This window comes from Corylus avellana, chromosome 8 (genome assembly GCF_965113065.1).
Source record: "Corylus avellana chromosome 8, dhCorAvel1.hap1.2, whole genome shotgun sequence".
Classification (NCBI taxonomy): domain Eukaryota; kingdom Viridiplantae; phylum Streptophyta; class Magnoliopsida; order Fagales; family Betulaceae; genus Corylus; species Corylus avellana.
The window spans coordinates 16,880,721-16,888,761 of record NC_142497.1 but is presented as its reverse complement, the minus strand read 5'-3'; positions in this window follow the sequence as shown (position 1 = coordinate 16,888,761).

Here is an 8,041-nt window from a genome sequence, read left to right as displayed (position 1 = left end):
CTAGGAGTTATTACAAGAAAAAATTCAAATTAGAAACATGAACTCCAAGCATGAAAAACATGAACTCAATGGTCCAAAACCCTCCAAAATTAGCACTGAATCTTTGACCCAGCTCCACAAAAAATGGAGCTCATTTTTTAAAAGGTACCTAAACTTATGCTATTGTTTAGCTTAGGTACCTAAATTACTTTCCCTTTTTAAAAGGTACCTAAACTTATGCTATTGGACAATGAAGTACACGTAAATTACTTTCCCTTTTTAAAAGGTACCTAAACTTATGCTATTGGACAGTGAAGTACACGTGTACTTCACTGTCCTCAATTAAAGCTCCCTCTCTCGCAATGCAAAATCTGTTTTTGTTCAGTACATTTTACGGGTTTACTTTAGCATTGGTTGTAACGAGTGGGAATGGGAGACTCAGTGAGTGGAGGTGGTGGTGGTAGTAGACTTTTCTGAACCCGTGGGTTCTTCATTTCCAGAAGATCGGTCTCGAGCTCAAGTGCCCTCTCTGGTATGTTTTGCTTATGTTTTTTGTTTTTGTTTTTGTTTTTGTTTTTGTTTTTTTTACTTTCACATTTTTCTTTTTGTGGTTGGTTTTGGGTTTGTTCGTTAATGCTCTAATTGGTAGCTTAGAAAATCCATGGTGAAAGACAAAATTTGTTGGGTAGCACGAATCCTTTTTTCTTATTTCTTGGTTCACATTCTAGAAGAGAAACTGGATTATAATCTTATGCTATTGTTTGGCTACAAAAGGGAAAGTAATTTCAAATTCATTTTTTAAAAGGCAGTAATCTTATGCTATTGTTCAGCTTAGGTACAATTTTTATTTTTTTTGAAAGGTCCCATTATCCTTATTGTATGTTTGGTTGCTGAGAAAACTAGTTTTGAACATGATACCAAAACTTGAACAAAAAGCAATACCAAGCGGACTAAAAGTCTTTTAAATTTTAGAAGAGTTTCTTACCAGGGAAAAGGCCATGGAGGGCGGCGGCGCTGCTGCTTCGTGGTGGCCGGTGCACTGGATTGCGACAGTCGGTGGTTTGGGAGAGAGGGAGAAACTGGGTTCGGGTCAGCGCTCCATAAGCATAACGTAGTGGTTGGCGGCGCTTCATAGCCACTGAATAGTGTGGCCTGCAGTGGTGGACAGTGGTGGCAACCGGTTGTGGTGGTGGGTGGGAGGAGGCAGGAGAAATTGAGAGAGAGAGAGAGAGAGAGAGGGATTGGAGATTTGGGATTTTGGAGGTAACAGTGAAAGTGAAAGTGAAAGTGAAAAATGAACGTGTGCGTGTAGTTTTTATTTTTATTTTTATTTTATTTTTAATAAAAAGGTTGGTTAACCCAACCTGGGTTAACCAGCCTTTTTGCGGACAATTTCCGCAAGAAATGCTTCTGAATAGCATTACTCTAGATACAAGGAACATTTCCTTTGACTGTAAACGAGAGGCAATGACCTTTAATAAGCCGTCGGGAATAGTCCGAGAATGAAATGAGATGCATTATGACTTGAATGGATAATTGATCATGTAAATGGAAATTGAATTGCATTGCATGAGATTTATGTGATTCACAAATGTTTATGAACCGCTTGTTGCTTAGGTATGCGCGTAGGCATGCACTCTCACAGTTATACAACCATCATGCATATAGAAAATTTCAAATTAAAATGCAATTAAACTATTTTTACTTAGAAAGGGCTACATCAACACCTTATTACAAATTTAGTTGCTAATGCTGGTGCTGGGTTGGCCTCCTGTCATGTTCATCTTCTCTTCAACTCTTCAAGCCTCCAAGAAGATCTTTGTGTGAAATATTTTTCTAAAACCAAGCACACATCTCTTCAAGGCTTAGAGGCCTATTTAAATGGTGTAAAACAAACCTTAGAAGCCCTTGGCATAGGATTCGTCCAAATTCGCGTTCTTATATTGCAGGACGATTTTCACAGAGCAAAATTCCGAATTAGGAAAATCTTATTTCCAAATGATTTGTTTTGCTTTGAGTTAGGTTTCCAATGCTGCTAATTTCACCTCAATCCGATACTTGAACAGAAAGTTATGCTCAAAATACTGAGATATGTGAAGAATCCAAATTTGAATCCAATCCGATTTTTAACTTTCCGATTTAATCATTTTTGTTGGAACAAGTGGCTCATATTCTACTACTGGCCTATTGGGTGTAATTAGTTTATGTGGGCCTAGGGACAAATAAGTTATGGGGGGGGGGGGTATTTTGGAGTTTTTCAAAATACTTACAATTATGGTTTTCTTATAAATATGTTATGTTGTAACCCTAAATCATTGAATTGTAAAATATAACCGCACTGTCTCCTGTGGACGTAGGCACTTTGCCGAACCAGGTAAATCTGTGTCTCGGCTCTCTCTTCATCTCTCTTTCAATTCCATATTATTCATCATTGTTGTGCATGTTAATAACAATTGGTATCAGAACCTAGTTTTACGATGGCTGGGATTGGCACATCTTCTACGAAATTTGATGTGATGAAGTTCGATGGATCCTGTAATTTCGGGTTATGGCAGAGATGTGTCAATGATTTGTTGGTGCAGCAAGGGATGTGAAGGCGTTATATGGGACGAAACCATAAGGGATGGCAGACATAGATTGGAAGGAACTTGAGGCTAAGGCGGTGGCTACTGTTCGGCTTTGTCTGGGAGACGACGTGATGTATCATGTCATGGATGAAGAATCTTCGGCTGCAGTTTGGTTGAAACTAGAAAGTCGGTATATGTCAAAGTCGTTGACGAACATTCTCTATCTAAAGCAACGGTTATACAGCTTGAAGATGGCGGAGGGCTCGGATTTGAGCCAACATATCAATGTGTTCATTCAGGTAATCGGCAATTTGAAGAGGGTTGATGTGAAGTTCGAAGACAAAGATAAGGTGTTGATGCTATTGAATTCACTCCCAACTTCTCCTACATATGAGAATTTGTTTTCAACTTTGACATGAGGGAAAGAGACCTTGGAGTTAGAGGACCTTACAGGAGCCCTGTTGACTTTTCATAAGAGGAAGAAAATCAATGATGAAAGTTCTCAAGGAGAAGGGCTAGTTGTAAAGGGTAACCAAGAGCGTGGAAGAAGTAGTAACAAGGGTGGTTCGAATGACAAGAATTCTCGGTCAAAGTCCAAGAAGAAGAAGGACATCAATTGCTATAAATGCAAGAAGAAAGGGCACATAAAGCAAGACTGTACAGACTGGAAGAAGAATAAGGACGATGAGAATAAAGGTTCCTCAAGGTCTGTGAATGTAGGTCTGGAAAATTTAGACGATGCTGATGGTGATTTGCTTTCTGTTGCATCTAATTTAGAGCATCTTGTGGATTCTTGGATTTTGGACTCAGCATGTTCGTTTCACATGGCGTCCAATAGAGATTGGTTTGACACCTACAAGTCAGTTAATTCTAGTGTAGTTACTATGGGTAATGGTGCACATTGCAAAATTACTGGCATCGGTAATATTAGAATTAAAATGCTTGATGGTGTAGTTAGAATGTTATGTGATATTAGGCATGTACCAGAAGTGGAAAAGAATCTGATTAGGCACCTTAGACTCAAACAGCTATGGTTATAAGTCTGAAGGTGGAGTAATGAAGGTGACTAAGGATGCGATGGTAATGATGAAGGGGCATAAAAGTTTAAAAAATATCTATAAACTATTGGGAAGTACAATTGTAGGTGGAATCGCCTTTACGGAATCTGAGTCCAATTGTACTATTTTGTGGCATATGCGGTTGGGTCATATGAGTGAGGGGGGCATGTTGGAGCTTCATAAGAGAAATCTGTTGAAGGGTGTTAAAATGTACAAGCTTGATTTTTGTAAGTTCTGTGTTCTAGGGAAGTAGAATAAGGTATAATTCAAGACAACCACATACAAGACAGAGGGTATTCTGGATTATGTTCATTCAGATGTTTGGGGACCAGTGAGGACAGCGTCACTGGGAGGACATATGTAGTTCGTGATCTTTATAGATGATCTCTCCAAAAAGGTTTGGGTGTACTTCATGTGGCACAAATCGGAAACGTTTGTCAAGTTCAAGTTGTGAAAAGCTAAAGTGGACACTAGACTAGGAAGAAGGTTAAGTGCCTCAGGACAGATAATGGAATTGAGTACACAAATGACAAGTTTAGGGATTTTTGTGAGCAGCATGGTATAAAAAGACATTTTATAGTACAGAAGACACCACAGCAAAATGGTATGGCGGAAAGGATGAATAGGTGTATTGTAGAGAGAGCACGATGTTTCAGGTTGAATGCTGGACTTGCAATGATTTTTTGGGCAGATGCAGTGAGTATGGCGTGCTACTTGATCAATAGGTCACCGAGGGCAGCACTAGATGGGAAAGTTACAGAGCAGGTGTGGACAGGTAATAAGGTAGATTACTTTGGTTTGAGAATATTTGGTTGTCCAGCCTATGTGCAGATACCTAGTGGAGAACAATTGAAGCTTGATCCAAATTCTAGACAATGTGTTTTCTCGAATATGGGAAAGGGGTTAAGGGTTACAAGTTTTGGGATCCGAAGGCAAACAAGACAATGATTAGTAGAGAAGTGGTATTTGATGAAAATTTCATGTTGAAGAGTACTTAGGGTAAAGGGCAGCAGGTGCCATAAATTAGTAGCGGTGATAAGCAGGTGGTGCAAGTGGAGTTAGAGACTCCTGTGCAGGAGAACACTTCTAAGGGTATAAAGACCTCTACTTCAGGAGTTAAGGAGCATCATACTATTGCCACAGACAGGCCTAGATGCACTTTCAGGCCACCAACAAGGTACAGTTTTGAAGACATGGTTTCTTATGCTCTTGTCAACAGCAGTGGAGATCCTATTACTTTCAAAAGGCTGTCAATAGTCAAGAGAAGTGCAGATAGGTGGGTGCTATGGTGGAAGAGGTGGAGTCTTTGCATAAAAACCAGACGTGGGATTTCGTGGACCTTCCAAAGAGGAAGAGGGCGATAGGGAATAAATGGATGTTCAAGAAAAAGGAACCAGTATCAGAAAAAGTGGGGAAAAGTTCAAGGCTCACCTAGTAGCAAAGGGTTATTCACAACAAAAAGGGGTTGATTATGAGGAAATATTTTTCCCAGCGGTCAGGCATACTTCTATCAGAGTGGTATTGGCATTGGTAGCTCATTATGACATGGTATTGGAGCAGATGCATGTGAAGACAGCATTTGTAACACCCCCAAAATTATCCTTGGCTAACCTGGCATGGTTACTGGCAATTACCCTAGTTAGACCAACTTGTGGCTAAATGAGGAATTGCCCCTCTAAGCATTATTAGAATTAATGCATTGGAAGGTGATATAAACCTGAGAAAACTATTAAATCATGACATAGGCAAGTATAATCCTCGAAAATTAAAGACATAGAGCAACTAATAATAATGTAAAAGAAACCTGATAGCAGCATGAAGATTCTAAGGCAAGGTCCGTAGTGGCAACGATGCCACTCTTGGATTCTAGTGAGAAACTTCCTAAAAGGGTAATAAGTGAACATTTAAACCTCACAATTAGGTAAGATTGAGCTCATTTAAGTAGAAATAACTTGTAGTTTTAGTAAACAGTTAAAAGAGGTATTGTCCCCGTTAATACACTATAAAAATATTATTTGGTTAATAAAAGAGTGGTGCAATCACCTAAGTATTTTAATGCAGAAAAAACTAATGCTTTATAGGTCATAACTCTCATGTATGGTCTATTCGAGATATTACCCCTTCTCAGCAGGGTTGGCACTGTTTCGAGGGACCAGTAATACAATGCCAGTGCCTAAGCCATTGTACACTACCATCCATCCCATTAGTGGTACAATCGAGTCCAACCTTGGGTGGCCCACACCACTAATGATATTCATCCTATAGTGACCACCCATTAGGGAATGGTTGCGCCTTGGTCACGAAACCATTAGATCCAAAGCCCACATAACACACACACATTTGACCATAGCATTAAGTCTATATAGTAAGCCCAAGACCTTTGTACCACACATACTAGTGTACCATACCATACGATACATCTTATTAATCAGTTGATAAAGTAGTTACTAAGTTATTATGAAAAGTAGACATGCTCATATCATACTCGTGGTCAGTCAGCTGACATGTCCCACGTTTTTAAGGAAAGAGTTCGCAAGTGTTTACTTACCTCGTACGATCACTTGAATCCTTCAACATTGCTAAATCCTACTATAACGCAAAACGACACGTTGTTATGCGCAGTTCTAGAGGACCCTTACTAGTAAAATACTAGGTTAACCTAATATAAAGGGTTGCTAAGGCCTAAGCTTCACAAATGGGGCTAAGGTGAATGTCTAGCCTTCTAACCGTACATCCGGGCTCGAGGAGCGTACGTCAGGTCAGTGAGTAGTCATTTCGGCCAAAAGCTCCTAATGGGGTTTCAACACTCCTATGAGATCTTGAGGCTACTATAACTCCTTCTAGGCTATTAAATAAACACATGCATTGTAAGAAAACTCAACCAACATGCAATATAAAGGGTCGAAGGCTTGTTTAAACTCTTTTGAAAACATTCTTGGTTTGTAAGGAAATGAGTAAACATCTTTTGAGACTCATAACATTAATAAAATAGTAGTGACAGCATAAAGCGGGCAAGGGATTACCTTCAAAATTGGCAAGAACACAAGCTTCCTTTCTTCTCTCTCAAAACTCACAAGGCACTCCTATAAGGTGGTTATAGAGAGCCTGGGGGAGAAAATGTTAGCTTCAAAGGGTGTTGAAGGGGTGGTATTTATAGGCCAGAAAAGTTGAGGGCGCTACCAACTCTTCTGAAATGTAGCAGATGTCCTTTACTATTAGGGCATACGTCTGGTACTATTACACATTGGGTAAAAGGGTTCAGTGTACGTTTTGGGTATTATTGAGGGGTTTTCCAAAAAGTAGCATATGTTCGTTGTGGTCCCCTGGCGTATGTCTGGTGGTCCACACGCTTACATCCTCTACTAAGGACAAGAGCATACATCTGGTGGTCTCCACGCGTATGTCCTCTACTAAGGACAAGAGCGTATGTCTAGTTCCCTAGGCGTACGTACGATCAGAAATGGTAGGTTTGGGTTTGACTTCAAGGCTTTATGGTAAGTGTGAGGGCTTTGGGTTATGTTGAGATGACTTAAGGTTTTTGTTTAGGGCTAATTTAGAAGGCTATTTGTTGAGTAAGGGTTTAAAATTCTTTTTAAAACGGTTTAAAAAGTTGAGGTATTACAAATTTTCTCCATGGTGATTTGGAGGAGCAAATTTACATGGAGCAGCCAGAAGGGTTCAGTCAACCTGGATAGGAGTAGTTGGTCTGTAAATTGAGGAAGTCACTTTATGGGCTGAAGCAATCTCCAAGGTAGTGGTATAAGCGGTTTGACTCCTACATGATTAGAATTGGCTCCATGAGATGTGAGTATGACTGTTGTGTCTATGTGAGGAGCCTTGATGATGGCTCATTTATTTTTTTGTTGTTGTATGTGGATGATATGCTTATTGTAGCTAAGAGTATAGTGGAGGTCAACAAACTGAAAGTTTTATAGAGTAAAGAATTTGACATGAAGGATTTGGGCACAACCAAGAAGATTCTTGGGATGGAGATTTGTAGGGACAGGGATGCTAAGAGATTGTGGCTATCTCAGGCCGACAATGTGAAGAAGGTGTTGGAGAGGTTTGGCATGGAGAATGCGAAATCGGTGAATGTACCTTTGGCGAATCATTTCCGTTTGACTACCTCACAGTGTCTAAAGACAGTTGAAGAAACTAAAGACATGTCTTAGGTCCCATATGCCAATGCAGTGGGGTGTCTGATATATGCTATGGTATGTACCAGGCCAAATTTGGCTCATGCAGCTTGTGTGGTGAGCAAGTACATGGTGAATCTGAGGAGACAACACTGGGATGCAGTCAACTGGATTTTTAGATACTTGAAAGGTACTGCAGAGTATGGCATCAATTTTGTCAGATAGAAAAGTGATTTGTCAGTCATCGGGTATGTAGATGCAGATTATGCAAGGGATTTGGATGACAGGAGGTCGACCACGG